Raw genomic sequence first — 15,809 nt, 5'->3', positions numbered from 1 at the left:
TTCGTCATCACTTTTATTTGGCCCTCGTACGTGACAAAACGCGGATAGAGTTGTCGGGGTCGCTTGATTTCAGTCTGTCACCCTAATCAGTTGTGAGCACTAGAATATTAGAGAAAGTACCCTGTCAGAAGCCCTTTAAATGCAGGGAGGGGACTCCCATTTCTCTGCTCTACCATATCTCCTAGCCGCGGCAGGTGGTGTTTCGCTCAACTGCTACTATGTATGCACGACACGACTGTGGTGTGTGCTACATCGACTACATCGATGCCGACTATAATGCGCCATCCACGAATGGGTGTTTGAGTTACGCTATCATAGAGACACAAATTAGCTCTTCCCTTACTATGGTTTGGCTGCGCCATCTGGTTTGTACTTGACATTGTATCTTCATTTCCTTGTTTGTATTTTTTTTTATTTTAGAGCGTTAACTTTACTGCATTCTTTTGCGAGTGCCGCGTTATTCCTGGAGACTCTTGACTTCGGATATAGCGAAATGTAACCTGGATTACGGCGAAGATGCACGCATTGACGCATAGCATACCACGCGACTTGATATTACGAACATGTGGTATCGGTTATAATGAAGGTGCATGCATACCACGTGATCTCGGATATAACGAATACGCAACCTCAGTTAACGAATATATGCATGCATACCACGTGATTTCGGATATATACCGACAATATAGACCAATGTAGCAAATCTCCTATGCCTACATACCTATAATGAATTTTTGCTGCACTGGTGTAGGTTAAAAAATATGGCTCTACTAAGGAGGGAGCATGACGTCACGTGGCCAACCTTCGCAAGCCAAGCGCCGAGCGCCAGTCTCGGCGGTATAGTAGATGGGAATGGCGTACCCAAAATTGCGGCCTCGATCGACGCGCACTCCTGACACGAGCACAGCTGAAGAGGTTGCAATAGCGCTCGCTTGCGTTGGCACGCAGGCAAAGCAAAACGGCTGTCTGGAATTTCGGAAAAGGAAGGGTTTCGGAGGAGGCCAAAAAGATCCTCCTTGCTAACCCCATTAATCGAACAATCTCCATCATATGGATACCTGCACATGAATCTGTCCCTGGCTACGAAGCTGCACACTTGCTATACCCGAGATCTCTACCACCGGGCGGCAATGGAACAGTCCGACTGCATGGGAATAAAAGATTGTGACATAACATACAATGAAATCACTGAATTCTACAAATTAAATCGAAAGAGCTACCCATCCCCGGATCGGTCTCTCTCCAACAATGAGGCGTGCATTTGGAGGCGGTTACAAGCCGGAAACTACACCTACCCGTCTGGATCTTCCTGACACAGACCGGGGAGGAAGAAGATTCGAAATGCAAAAATTGCGGCCAAAAAGGCACACTAGATCACCTTATTTGGGAATGCTGCGACTCCCCAGGCGCCGGCATGAACATCAATAGTAGAGAAGCCTGGGAGGTTTGGCTGCTGAGCGGAGACCCCGCCGTTGAGTAGCAGGCCATCCGCCTGGCGACTGAGGCCGTGAAGAACTTTTGTACCTTCTGCGGGGCTCCTCCCGACCTCTTCCCCCCCTTGGCCTGCGCGTGTTGGGGCGGGAAATGGAGGGTCCCTTTTTGGTGGAAAAAAAAAATAGTGCATTAATTCATTCCAAGCACCGAGGAAGCCGATTCCTCCCCCATTTTTTCGCTCTCCGCGTCAGTCCCTATAATTTCGATGTCGGTATGTTTTAGTCGCCCGACTGCTGTGCCGGAGTACCCGGGTTCGAACCGACCTCAGCGGCTGCGTTTCGATGGAGGCCAAAGGAGGAGACGTCCGTGTGCTGTGCGATGTCAGTGCGCGTTAAAGATCCCCAGGTGGGCGAAATTACTCCGTAGCCCTCCACTACGGCTCCTCTTTCTCTCAACTTTCACTCCTACCTTCCTCCTTTCCCTTACGGCGCGGTTGAGGTGTCCATAGAAAACAAGTGAGACAGTTGCCGCGCCTTTCCCTTCCTATGAGTATGTTTTAGAGCGCGCGTCTGCACTGGCAAGGGCATGCGGCTGTCTGCTGCGAACATATACTGTCAACTGCAGGGTGAAGATCACGTACGTGATCTTCACCCTGTATTGTCAATCTGGGCCCGTATTCCAAGATTGCGTCGTTATCGAAAGTGTCGCTATCTCCCCGACCTCGAGTCATCTGATTGGTGGAAACGCCGGAATATCGTGTTGCCACCTCTTCCGGTTCCGTAGTGGCAACACCCGGTTCCGGCGTTTCGACCAATCAGATGCCTCGAGATCACGTGAGATAGCGACACTTCGATAACGACGCAAACTCGGAATACGGGCACAGCTCCCCCTTGCCTTCACACGTTTTTTTTCTTTTTGAACTTTTTTCCTATAGGTATACGCTTTTCCCCGCTTTGATGACTGGGTGGGGAGAGTGGGGAAGTAGACGCATCCTTGCCTACAAGGCTGCACTTGGGCTCCCGCACAGCACGTCTACGGAAAGGTTGCTGGCCCTTGTGGCTCACCACACGCTATCGGAGCTGTGCGAGACACACCTTGTCTCCCAGCTCGGACGACTCACTCGCACGAATGCGGGCAGGTCCATCCTGTACAGACTACACATCTGCGAACAACTTCCAGATAAGGACGCGAAAACACAGTTACCTACACACATTAGGACAGCTCTATTCATTAATCCTCTGTCGGAATATGCATCCCGCACACCACGAAGGCCGATGCGTGGCGAGGGCTCGCGCCCTACATGCCAAGTACGGCCGACACGTCAATGCAGCATACGTGGACGCGGTGGAATATCGGCATACCCGGAGACAAGCGTTCGCACTGGCCGCTGTGAATGGGAACGGTTCCCCGTTGGCGGCCGCATCAATCGCAACGACCTCCTCCGAGTCAGAGACGGCGGGGGAAGCGGCCATGGCCTTTTGCAAACACGTACGCCCGCCGATATTATATTCAGTGATTCTAAAACAGCCATTCGCAATTTCGCGAGGGGCCGCATCACGTCTACCTCCCTCCGCATCCTCCAAAGCACCCTTGCTCCGATTAGGGAAATTGAACCCACTCGTTTAATCCGGGGAACGAGGCGGCTCACGCGCAAGCCCGAGGTTTCGTCGACCGGGCAGTGATCGCGCCCTCCGACCCGAATTTCACGAGGGACAGGTTAATTCCTTTTCATGACATTACCCATCACTTCAGGCTGGAAATTAAGGCGCACATATCCCCCCCCCCCCCACACACGCGCACACACTCACACACATACACAAATCTTTACAAAGGCGCAGGAAGTTACTTGGCGCTGACTACAATCACGCTCCCTCCTAAATCCGGTGGTGCTTGCCCTGATGTACCCAGGCCAGTACAACCCAAACTGCAGTAAATGCGGCGAAAGAGTGACATACGATAACATTCTCTGGAACTGCGCAAATGATCCACCTGCGGTGGAATTAATACAGCTCCCTTCTCCCGAGCAGTGGTCAGCTCGGACCCGAAGATTCAACTACGGTCCATCGAGCGGACTAATGAGGTCGCCGCCAGCCACGAACTAGCGGCCTTCTAGTACGTCTCTCCTTAGACCCGCTTGAGCGACGAAATAAATGTTTTGCAATCTAATGCAATTGCCCTCTGCACGCTTTCCTTTGGTGATTTTGTTTTATTTTTCGCCAATAGCGAGACGGACCAATGGATGTCGTTTTCGACTACGACGTCAGACTTGCGGCTCGTAGAGAACGGGGAAGCTGGTTTCCCGACGAGGAGGATGAGAGAGCTTTGATTTGTATTTTTGCTACTTTGCGGCGCGAGTATCGCTGTAGCATTTTGCACAGACTATCTCCGGCACCTGATCGAAACACTGGGCTCCTTTGCTTAAAAGGTCCTTCCCTGGACAGTGGCCCTTTAAGAGACATCTAAGAGACCCTCTATTTTTTTTCTTTTCTGTCTGCACGATTCAGCGAAGGTGGCTCACCTACAAAGCCAGTAGGGCCGTGCATTTTCTTTTCCTTCTTTCTACAGTCGCAATAACAACAACTGATATCGCACAGTACATGGACGTTTCTCCGTTTCGCCTCCATCGAAACGGAGCCGCCAGCAGGGCGTAAAAAGCGGCGGCATTGCAGCAACAACGAGAGCAGCGGAGACGCCCGAACAGATAGAGGAACGCCTTGCCAAACGGTGGTGCCAAACTGCAAAGCGTAATAGACGGAGCATAACCGCCGAGACGAGGCCTATAAGGAAGAGTTCAAATCAACGCTCAACAGGAACCAACAGAAGAGGATCTGAAGGCACGCCATGTGGCTGATAACTCCATTCGAGTTTCCAAACGTGATCTGCGACCCAGACATTTGAAAGATACTTTCTGAATAATTCGTTCGGACACGTGTAGTGTGTGCGAGACACTGTGGCACCAAATGGACTTGACATCGATGAGTAATCCAATGTATAAGGCTTTGAGTATGGAGGCTCTGATCCAAATACTGTATAGACAAAGTTGAGACCGGTGCATGCTACTTCACAGATCATCGGGCAGTCTTCGTCCCTCTCAAGCAAAATGATTAAAAGATGTGTATACCCAATGTTTCTCATTGCTAAACATGCATGACAACAACAAGCTCAGCCAGGGAAACGTACCTCTCTCTCGCCGTGCACGTATATATATCCTGGCATAGCTGAGCTATAAGTCACTCTCAAATTTTTATTTTTTCTGCATGGCAGCGCCCAAACGCCTTTGAAGTTGAAGTTGTGAAGTGGAACGCTCACAACGCGTGGCAACAACCTCGCAGGAACAGTCGCTCGCAAAAAAAAAAAAGAAAAAAAAAAGATCGTTTCAGTCGATTCTGCTGCCTCTGGAGTAGAATTGCTGGATGCATCAGCAGCGGCGGTTCAGCTAAAGAAGACGATATGTACGTGCATTGCATAGCCCGGAACGACGTCGGCCGCTGTGTGCGCACGCTTCGCTTTCTGCTCCTCTCGTTTGCTTGTTCATTAGAGCTCGTTCACATGTAGAGGTTGCAAATATGCCATGACTGATATTCTGAAGCGATTATCTTTACGTGAGGTGAAGCCAAGCTCACCGTGTACGTGCTTCCGATGACCTTCAAACAGCTTCGAGGTCAAGTCAGAACAATTCAGCCGCAACCACTTTGGGTAGATATAAATGCAGGGCTTAAAGTCAGGGGGTCTTGAGGGGTCTGAGACCCCTCCGCTCTGACATATTGTATAAGGACTGCATGAATACAAAGGAGGCAGTCACCTTTTTTTCTTGTCAGTGGTTGTCAGAAAATTTAATTCATTTTCTTCCTCAGTAAATTTTAAGAGATTAACATAATTTCAAAAACCGGAGGAGAAACTGATTTCTCCCCTTATATTTGTATAAAACGATATGGGAGGCAGGTCACCAACCGCTTTCTCTCTCCACCATTATTTTCCTTTCCACCAGTGCTCGAACCATTAGAGGCCCCCCCTCCGATAGAGCCAGACTTTAAGCACTGTATATATGTTCCCATTGAAGGTTGTTGTGACCGTGCATGGTCCGCGCTTGCGCGCTCTATTGTGCGCCCGTGGGCATGGTATTGATATGTGCTGTTGGTGCAAGGGCTCTAAGTGAGCCTGTTCACATGAATCTTTTTGTGTGAGCATGCTTTGATTTGTCGTGACCCTACAACTGCCAAGTTGGCCCTGTCAAGGGAATGTCAAGAAAAATACAAAGAAACGTCGCCCTGTGAGAAATAGCTGGAAGTGCTTTTGTTCAACTGTTCACACTTCCCGTCGAGAGGCGCTATTGTCAAATGGGGAATGCCTATTGTCCAAAGGAGACGATCGGAGTGACACGTCCGCTGACATACAGGAGAAGAAAGGAGCATGAGGATTACGGCCATTAGAGGATTTCCCGTGAATGCAGGAAAGAGTTGCAATTGCCGAAAAGGGACAATGCTGGGAGCAGTATTCGTGGCGCGCACGTACACTTGGGTTTCTGAGAAGGAAATCCACTTGCCGGAACCAACATCGCGGATCTTTGCAGAAGAATCGAAATTTACCTCCTCGCCGTTCCCAAGCTCTACCCGACAACAAGTGACCACGCCCGACGAAACAATACTGGACCAGTCAGTGCATCAGCCATCAGTGCAGTGATGTGTTCGATTGGTTGCCGATATCTGAGGGGTCCCTGAACTGATTGGTCAGCATCTTCAGAGAGGGGCTGGACATAGGGGATTTAAGGACGTTGCAGAGCACGAAATGACGCTCTGAGCCCTGGGTAAACGGCTCATCCAGACGCTTCTCGCTATGAACTCTTAACGCTTGCCATTTTGCTGATATACCCTCTTTTTATGTAAATATAGGTTTTCTCAAAGTGTCATTAAACCTGCTTGTATATATTTTACCAACTTCGAAGATTCAATCCTTCATCAACCCGGAGTCTCTGCACGCTACCAAGTGAAGGCCGGGTCGACTTAGTCCCAGCGTCACAACTGGTGACCAGCGGTGGGATCTGAATCTACAAGCCACAACATCTGGTGATTGAAGGTGGATCAGAATTTACAAGCCACAACATCTGGTGATCGGAGATGGCATCTGAAGCTACAAGCCACAACATCTGGTGATCGGAGGTGGCATCTCAAGCAACAAGCAAGAGCAACAATCGGCCAACAAGAGAGCAGCTCGGAACATCGATCGCATGTGTGGGTGAGTGCTTGGCTTTTCTTCTGATGTGGGCCAGGTTCTAGAACAGGGTTAGATTTTAGAACTGGTAACGAGTGTTGAAACGCCTTTAGGTTTGGTAGTTTGCACAGTTGTTTTGGAAGTAGCCGACACTCGGAGCGATCATGGACCTACAAAAGCTGCAGAGACCGGCACTGTTGCTATTGTGTGAGGAATTGGGAATTGATACAAGTGGTCTGGCACGAAAACCCTTGATTTTAAAGGCAATCACTGATTTGGGAACCGATGATGAGGAGCTCAGTGAAGCATGGAACCTCATCGGACAAAAAAAAGGAGGAGCAGCTCAGACAGCAGAAAGAGCTGGAAAAAGAGGCGTGAGCGTGAAATTGAGAGAGAAGCATAAAGGCTGGAGCAAGAAATTGAGCTCCGGAAATTAGAAGTAGAGTTGAGCAAGAGGTCGGGCAATCGTCCCCAGCTAGCGGTACCTCTTCTCAACAAGGAGGCAGATTTCAAGATGTCAAAGTACATGCAGCCATATGTGATATCAGGGGATATTGGTCTGTATCTGGCTAACCTTGAGCGAACCTGCGAAAAACTCTTCCAGCGAGACACTTGGTCTCAGAGATTATTGACGGTTCTGCCCTGCGAGGCAGCGGAGGTTGTTGCGCGGCTAAGCAAGGAGGACGCGGACAACTACGAGAAGGACAAGGCTTGCCTTCTGGGAAAGTATAGGCTTAGCGCCGAGGCGTTCAGACAACGTTTTCGGAACGCTACTAAGTCCAGGGACGAGAGTTACCCTGAATTCCTGTACAATTTAAGAGTCAATTTGGGCGAGTGGCTAAAGAGCACTGATTCCTACAGTGATGGGGATGCTGTAGTCGAGCGAATTCTTTTGGAGCAGTTTTATAACTACCTCCCAGAAAAAGAAAGAAATTGGTTACAGGACCGAGGCGACATTAAGTCGGCAACTGAAGCTGCCGAACTCATTGAAGAGTACGCTTCGCGCCGACAATTCAGCTACCCAGCAGTGGATAGGCCCCGCAATTCCAAGTTGAGTGTGAATAACCGTCAGGAAAGACACTTTGCTAGAGTTGCAAACGAAGAAAAGAAGGTTTCGTCAGGCAAACTCCCTAGAAATGACGGCAGTGAGAAAAGTGGGGAAGTTACCAACGCGCAGAACACAAAGAACAAGCTTGAGGCTAGAAAACCGCTCACATGCTTTAGTTGTAATGAGCAGGGTCACGTTGCCGTCAACTGCCGGAAAGAAAAGATTGCTTTCTCGTATGTCAGTGACTGCGATGAAAACATGAAGCTTTTGGAACCCTACATGCATGACCTAGTAGTCAACGGGAAGCCTTGCAAGGTACTGCGCGATTCGGCCGCAACGATGGATGTTGTCCATCCGGCGTATGTGTCGCCTTCCGACTATACAGGACAGTGTGCATGGATCCGCCATGTAGTGGAGGAACAGAGTGTGTGCTTGCCAAATGCGAACGTGGTCATCGAGGACCCTTTCGGCGAGTTAACAACCGAGGCTGCCGTTTCAAGAAAGCTTCCTAAGTGCTATCCGTATTTGTTGTCCAACAAATCGGACATGCTGCTGCGAAAGAGGGGCATCCTTTTCGGAGACAGAGTTGTGCAAGCCTTAACACGTTCACAGGCGCGAGAACTAGCTACACTGCTCATTCCAGAAAATTCCACAGCGGAGGAAACGGCAGTTAAAACAGTGGTTGATGCGGAAGATAGCGGGTCAGAAAACTTTGAGAACGAGGCATCTCAGATAAGTCAACTTGAAAGTGAACTTGATGAGACGCGGAATGAGGACGTTCTTGAGAGTAACCTCTTGCCGCCAGTGTCTAGTAATCTCACGAGACTTAGCTATGGAGCAAGCCAATGATCCCAAGATATAGGAAATGGGTGACAACTTGATTTGCCTCAGCGGAGAAGAAAGCAACGCTCAGGAGTTTCTCAAAAAGACGGAGCAGAGAGAACTAAAGAAATCTCAGCTGTCCGATCTGGGCGAGCTAATAACAGAGTTTGAGGCCTGCTTCGAGGACAGGCCAGGCAGGACTGATTTGACTGAGCACGATATTTAGCTGACTTCAGACGTGCAGTGCGATCAAGGTGCTACCGATTTTCTCCAAGGCAAAGAGAAATTCTGGATAGGGAAGTAACTCGCATGCTGGAATTGGGAGTAATAAAACCCTCAGAAAGCGATTATGCTTCGCCTATGATCTTGGTTGAAGCTAGGTAAAGGCCCTAGGCCTGTGGTAGCTAGACTACCGAAAGCTAAATTCTCTCACCAGGGATCAAGTGTATCCTATTCCGAATATCGAGAAGAGAGTAGAACTGGTCAGTAGAGCGGCCTATGTGTCTACGCTGGACCTTACTCGACGATACTGGCAAGTACCGCTCACTGAACGCGCCAGCAGATACGCGGCTTTCGTCACTCCGACGGGCAGCTACCAGCCAACAATGATGAGTTTCGGGCTCAAAAATGCTCCATTTTGTTTTTCCTGACTCACGGATAGGGTTTTAAAGGGGTGTGAAACATTCGCGGTGCCCTATTTAGATGACATTGCGGTTTTTTCCGACTCATGGGCGGACCATATGGTACATCTAAGAGCTGTACTGACCCTTTTGCGTCAAGCTGGGCTAACCGTAAAGGCCGAGAAATGTTGCCTGGCAAGGGCGACCGTGGACTACTTGGGTCACAATGTAGATCAAGGTTTCAGGAAACCCAGCGAGATTAAGATTTCTGCGGTAGCAGACTACCCGCGGCCGAGCACGAAGACGGAAATTCGGGCATTCTTGGGGCTGACGGGATACTACAATCACTACATCCCTAACTATTCAGCTTTGGCTAGCCCCCTGACCGACGCTCTCCGCAGGACAGAACCGACAAATGTAGTCTGGGACTAACAAAAGGAAGCCTCCTTCTTAAACCTGAAGGCTGTGCTGATTAGCCGTCCGGTATTGCGAGCCCCAGACTATACGACCGAGAATTCACGGTCCAGTGTGATACAAGTGATCGAGGGCTATAGGTGTGGTTCTCTGCCAGAGGGATGACGACGGTAATGAGCACCCCTTGCTCTACCTGAGCAGAAAACTGAGCTCTAGAGAGAGGGCTTATTGCGCGTCAGAGAAAGAGTGCGCTTGCATTGTATGGGCCATTCAAAAATTGCAGTGCTATCTTGGAGGGGCCAAATTCACGTAGAGACGGACCATTCTCCCCTGGCTTGGCTGCAAACTGCGACATCGAAGAACAGTCGCCTTCTGAGGTGGAGCTTGATTTTACAGCAGTGCAATTTTGAAATAAGATACAAAAAGGGGAAGTTAAATGGGAATGCGGACGCGCTTAGCCGCTGTTTCTAAGCGGTCCGAGTTGCTCCTCACCATGTATCCAAATTGATACTCAGGTTCTTTTTTTTTCGTGCGCTTGTATATATGTGACTATGTAAAGCAGCACGTTTTGTTTTCTAGGCATACGTGGGTCCTGAGCGTCTTGAGTGTGGGCTTTCCTCGGAGAACGATGGCAGTTTTATTTTAACATGGTCTTTTCAGACGGGAGCCAAGTGCTTGCTTAGACATGTGGTTGAGTTTCAGAGACAGCTCAAGCAATTAGGCCTACGACATCAATACAACGCGACAAGCGACAGCGAGCTTCAAGCGTTCATGTGCAGGCCATTAAGTCGTCTCTTCATGCAGCAGCTGCGACTGCTGCTCTCCGTGACTTTTCTGGCGGGGGAGGAGGCTGTTGTGACCGTGTATGGTCCGCGCTTGCGCGCGCTATTGTGCGCCTGTGGGCATGGTATTGATATGCGCTGTTGGTGCAAGGGTTCTAAGTGAGCCTGTTCACATGAATCTTTTTGTGTGAGCATGCCTTGCTTTGTCGAGACCCTAAAACTGCTAAGTTGGCCCTGTCAAGGGAATGTCAAGAAAAATACAAAAAAACGTCGCCCTGTGAGAAATAGCTGGAAGTGATTTTGTTCAACGGTTCACACTTCCCGTCGAGAGGCGCTATTGTCAAGTGGGGAATGCCTATTGTCCAAAGGAGACGATCGGAGTGACACGTCCGCTGACATAGAGGAGAAGAAAGGAGCATGAGGATTACGGCCATTAGAGGATTTCCCGTGAATGCAGGAAAGAGTTGCAATTGCCGAAAAGGGGCAATGCTGGGAGCAGTATTCGTGGCGCGCAAGTACACTTGGGTTTCTGAGAAGGAAATCCACTTGCCGGAACCAACGTCGCGGATCTTTGCAAAAGAATCGAAATTTACCTCCTCGCCGTTCCCAAGCCCTACCCGACAACAAGTGACCACGCCCGACGAAACAATACTGGACAAGTCAGTGCATCAGACCATCAGTGCAGTGATGTGTTCGATTGGTTGCCGATATCTGAGGGGTCCCTGAACTGATTGGTCAGCATCTTCAGAGAGGGGCTGGACATAGGGGATTTAAGGACGTTGCAGAGCACGAAATGACGCTCTGAGCCCTGGGTAAACGGCTCATCCAGACGCTTCTCGCTATGAACTCTTAACGCTTGCCATTGTGCTGATATACCCTTTTTTTCATGTAAATAAGTTTTCTCAAAGTGCCATTAAACCTGCTTGTATATATTTTACCAACTTCGAAGATTCAATCCTTCATCAAACCGGAGTCTGCACGCTACCAAGTGAAGGCCGGGTCGACTTAGTCCCAGCGTCACAACAAGGTCAATTGGTGTAGGAAGATAGCTTAGGGCTGCGTAGCGAGACACATGCTCGCGGACATCAATCTCAAGTATATGCTTCAGCCATCGCTTCACACTAGCTAAACCACAGCCGTTGTTGTTGTGGCTGCGGGAAGAATAAAAAGAAAATGCACGGGTCTGATACTGGCTCCGTAGCTGAGCCACCTCCGCTGCCTCGCGCGGACAGAAGTAAAGGAAGAAAAAGAAGAGGGACAGAAAGACGCGCGCCGCAACAGCCGTCGTCCACCACCTAAGCGGTGGCGTGCGCGATGACGGCCTAGAACAGATAAAGGTTCGGTGGCGGGCTAGCCCCCGCCGCAAGTGGCGTTGACCTACCAGTCCCAGCCCCGTAGGGCCAGGAACAGCCACCCTACCGTGCCCCACAGCCGTTTTTTTTTCCTTATTTGTACTGCCTGAGCAACATATATGGGGTGACGTCCTTCCGCCATCAGCGTCCCAAAACGATTCGCCAAATTCGCGGTCTTCTTCAAACATTCTTTTTTTCACGGCGGAAGTTCTAAATGCCGTATGCCTAGCTAACGTAACAAGTACGCATTTAGAGTTTAAAAAAAATTGGCAGTGGCTTAGCTCAGCTATATCAGGATATACGTAGGTTGTTGTGGTCATTCATGTTTGCGGCTGGCTGTGGCTGTAGGAAGAAGGAAAAGAAAATGCGCGGGCCTACTACTGGCTCTGTAGCTGAGCCACCTTGATTGATTGATTGATTAATTTATAGGAAGGGAAGGGCGCGGTAACTGCCTCACTTGTTTTTCTGTAGACACCTCAACCGCGCCATAAGGGAAGGGAGGAAGGCGGGAGTGAAAGTGGAAAGAGGAGCCATAGTGGAGAGCTACGGAGCAATTTCGACCACCTGGGGATCTTTAACGTGCGCAGACATCGCACAGCACACGGACGCCTCTTCGTTTCGCCTCCATCGAAACGCAACCGCCGAAGTCGGGTTCGAACCTGGGTACTCCGGCACAGTGGTCGGGCATCTTATCACTGCACCACCCCGGCGGGGCACCTCCGCTGCCTGATTTTATTTTATAGTGAGGGAAAGGCGCGGTAACTGTCTCACTTGTTTTCTGTGGACACCGCAACCGCGTCGTAAGGGAATGTAGGAAGATGGGAGTGAAAGTGGAAAGAGGAGCCGTAGTGGAGGGCTACGAAGTGATTTCGACCACCTGGGGATCTTTAACGTGCGCTGACATCGCACAGCACACGGACGCCTCTTCGTTTCACCTCCATCGAAACGCAGCCGCCGAGGTCGGGTTCGAGCCCGGGTATTCCAGCACATTAGTCGGGCGTCTTACCACTGCACCACCCCGGCGAGGCCATCTCCGCTGCCTCGTGCGGACAGAAGAGACTGGTTGATTTATAGGAAGGGAAAGGCGCGGTGACTGTCTTGTTTTCTGTGGACACCTCAACCGCGCCATAAGGGAATGGAGGAAGGTCGGAGTGAAAGTGGAAAGAGAGAAAGAGGAGCCGTAGTGGAGGGCTACGGAGTAATTTCGACCACCTGGGGATCTTTAACGTGCGCTACGGAGTAATTTCGACCACCTGGGGACAGAAGAGAAAATAGAGAAGAAAAATAAGAGGGAGAGAAAGACGCGCGTCGCAATAGCCGTCGTGCACTCAGAACAGCAACTTTGTTGTTGTTGTGGCTGTAGGAAGGAAAAGAAAATGCACGGCTACTGGCTCTGTAGCTGAGCCACCTCCGCTGCCTCGTGCGGACAGAAAATAAAATAAAGAAGACAGAAAAATAAGAGGGAGAGAAAGACGCGCGTCGCAACAGCCGTCTTCTACTCAGAACAGCAATAACTTTCTTGTTGTGGCTGTAGGAAGAAGAAAAAGAAAATGCACAGGCCTGCTACTGGCTCTGTAGCTGAGCCACCTCCGCTGCCTCGTGCGGACAGAAGAGAAAATAAAGAAAAATAAGAGGGAAAGAAAGACTCGCGTCGCAACAGGCGTCGTCCACTCAGAACAGCAACTTTGTTGTTAATGTGGCTGTAGGAAGAAGGAAAAGAAAATGCACGGCTACTGGCTCTGTAGCTGAGCCACCTCCGCTGCCTCGTGCGGACAGAAGAAAAAATAGAGAATAAAGGAAAAATAAGAGGAAGAGAAAGACGAGCGCCGCAACAACAGCCGTCGTCCACCACCGAAGCAATGACGGCCTACAACAGAAAATTCGGTGGATGGCTAGCCTCCGCCGCAAGCGGCGTTGACCCACCGTCCCAGCTGACTTTAGTCCCAGCCCCATAGGGCCAGGAACTGCCACCCTTTTTCTTTTTTTAGCGAGCTTATATCCCCTACACGATGACACCCTGTTTTAAAGCCAGTGACACTCGCAAGTTCAGAGAAGATATTTCAATCATTTTTGCGCTTGAAATGTCAAAAATAAAAAATACAAGAGTGTATGAGCATGTTTGCTAATATTTGTTATTTTAAATGTCCGCTCTGCCGTCTTGGTGCTAGCCTTGTCCACATTATTTTACAAATTTCTGTTCACCTTTTTAGTCCTAGTAACCGCTGCTAGTTCAGTTCTAGTAACTATAGTAATCGCTGCTGCATGAACTACCTTGGTTAGTAATGGCAGTTACTACCTGCATTGTGTTTGGGCTAGTAAACAATTATAGTAGCATGCTAGCAATAGTCGCGGAAACGTAGTAATGACTGTGGTTTCTAGATTCTTTAGTAACTCGCACGAGTTTATTCTTAAGAGTTTACACCACTGATGTTGTTCTCCAGATGTATGTAGAAGCGGTGGACCACCACTAGTCCACCGCCATAGCGAAACTGCGGCCAATGTAGCTCTCGCTACAAAATTCGGTCTCCTGGAGCATGTCGGAACATGCTCCATAGGAATAGAATAATATGAACACGTGAACTTTCGGACATTATTCGCCGCCTTTTGAAGATGCTTCACCGTAAGGATGTAAGGGCTATGCAGTGAAGCATCCTCATAAGGCGGTGATTCGTCGAATCGAAGCAGCAGTAAGATTCTTTCGCGTCTAGTACTGAAGCTCGCGCGTTCGCCCTCAACATGCCGATGGCAGAATAGCCTTTGAACGCCGATTGCTCCCTGTCATTTATGTAAACATTAGGCGGCATAATGGCCAAACATCAGGATGGGCACGAAAACCTTTCCTCTGCCACGGTATAGTAATCTGAAGTTATAAGTTATCTTTTTCTGCAAAATTTGACTTTTCGGACTGCCCGATTTTATGCCTCGACTGCCTGGAATTGTCTCGTGGCATGCAATGCAAGTTTTTTTTTTTTTCCCTTCAAGAAACGCTTGAAACTATATGCATGCTTTGTGTATAGGCTTCATCGAATTTTGCTTTTATAATTTCCACTCGAGTTCATCATACGAGGTGTGACACAAAAAAACAAAAAAAGAAACAAAACGAGACTGGTCCAATAAATTACTGTACTTACAGAATCAGTTCTCTGGGACATCATCACCTTCAAAGCAGTCGCCTATAGCATTTACACACTTCTGAATTCGGTGCTGCCATTGCTGGTAACAGCTCTGGAACAAAGTTTTTGGAAGGCCTTCAGGAGATCTTCCGTTTTCACGTGAACCTCTTAAACTGAGGTAAAATGGGTTCCCTTTAAGTAACTTTTAGCTTTAGGAAATAAAAAAAGTCGCATGGAGCCAAATCAGGAGAATAAGAAGGATGCTCCACCACGTAATGTTTTTTGCTGGTCAGAAACTGTTTGACAGATAGGGACGTGTGAGCAGGTGCATTGTCCCAATGCAACAGCCATCCATCACTCCACAACTGCGACCTTTTTTTCCTTTTTTCACAAATTTTTTAAAGATTAATGTAGTAGGGGTGATTAATAGTCTGACTACTGGGAACTGTCTATCATTACACTTCTACTATTTTTTGAAGCTACACACTTAGTCCTGTTTATTTTGTGTCACACCTCGTATATATGTCAGCCAGATGCCAATGTTATCGATGTGCCAAGCGTGTTTCCTCTGTGTTGTGCTACTGACATATCCCTCGAAATTCTTGCGACGCTCAATAAATTAGTTTGTACCTCATCAATGAGTGTCCGCTCACATATGTTATGGCAGCTATATTTTATGTTGCTGTAATATATTTCAGTACTTTCAAAAAGCGATCTTGGTTTAAAGTACTACCAAGCTTGAGTAAAAAAAAAAAAAAAAGTCCTAATTGTTTTTCTCAAAGAGTGAAATTTATATCAAATCAAAGTCTACAATTAGCCTTTTTTCAGGTAGCATGAGAAAAAAAATTCCTACCTCAAAACGCATTCCAGATATAATTTTAAGATTTTGTTCGAAAGTTTCAAGAAAAATTTAAAGCAACGTGTATGTTCTATATTTTTGTTGTACTATTTTCCTTTAAGAATTTTTTTTTGTGAATCCAAATTTTTTATTGTCAAACTTGTGTTTACTGGATTTT

Source organism: Amblyomma maculatum, chromosome 1 (assembly GCF_055883805.1).
Source record: "Amblyomma maculatum isolate TAMU_Amacu chromosome 1, ASM5588380v1, whole genome shotgun sequence".
Classification (NCBI taxonomy): domain Eukaryota; kingdom Metazoa; phylum Arthropoda; class Arachnida; order Ixodida; family Ixodidae; genus Amblyomma; species Amblyomma maculatum.
This window is presented reverse-complemented; position numbering follows the sequence as displayed.